We start from the raw sequence: 712 nt of genomic DNA on the forward strand, positions 1-712 counted from the left end.
CTAAGAGGCAATACAGATGTTTACCTCACTTGATTAATTCAATTTTGAAACAAGTAATCCAATGAAAGTAATGGGTGTTGCTCTCGCTAGCTCACTGAGCAAAGAAATAGGCTCACCAGCTACCTGCCAACCTCCCTCTCTTAAGAGATGGCTCCACAGTCGGCATGTCTGCCCAGCCCAAATCATGCAATGTGTATTAATTGTTTGCTGGGTCTAGTAATGAGAATGGGTGACTGCTGAAAGCATTCCCCAAACATTCTCCTATGAAGACGTAATTCTAACCTGTTGCCTCTAGCTCTACCTACCAGAGAATCGCTTGTTTTATTTTCCACAGTCTCCTTCCCATGTGGCTCGGAGACAAAGGAAATTCAGGTAGGTTGGTAGGGACTGAGGTGAGAGCTACCCCTAACCACAAACCAACTCAAGGGACCATTCCAGGACAGTCTTTTTTTTTTTTTTTGGGATATGGCAGCCATGGATGGGCGGACGCAGAGATGGGTCACTCAGGGAAGCCGCAGCCAGCAGTGGATGTAAGGCTGTATCCCTGGAAATAGTACTGACTTAGACAGAAGTTAGACTATCTGCACCACACAGACGCAGGTCCCAGGCTGTGCCACAGGTTTCAAATTTGTTCATGCAACCTTCAAAAAGAAATGAACCATCAAATTGCTAGCAGACATCTATCTACCCACCTACGTACCTACGTACTTAC

At 45.8% G+C, this 712-nt stretch overlaps 1 protein-coding gene and 1 long non-coding RNA gene across 4 annotated transcripts in view; both read right to left on the reverse strand.

Annotated features, from left to right (window-relative positions):
* Positions 1–712, reverse strand: part of LOC105470645 (O-6-methylguanine-DNA methyltransferase) — a 291,365-nt gene that overhangs the window by 158,998 nt on the left and 131,655 nt on the right. The gene's annotated exons all lie outside the window — the stretch shown is intronic.
* Positions 1–712, reverse strand: part of LOC105470637 (uncharacterized) — a 57,985-nt gene that overhangs the window by 25,228 nt on the left and 32,045 nt on the right. The gene's annotated exons all lie outside the window — the stretch shown is intronic.

Source organism: Macaca nemestrina, chromosome 9 (assembly GCF_043159975.1).
Source record: "Macaca nemestrina isolate mMacNem1 chromosome 9, mMacNem.hap1, whole genome shotgun sequence".
Classification (NCBI taxonomy): Eukaryota; Metazoa; Chordata; class Mammalia; order Primates; family Cercopithecidae; genus Macaca; species Macaca nemestrina.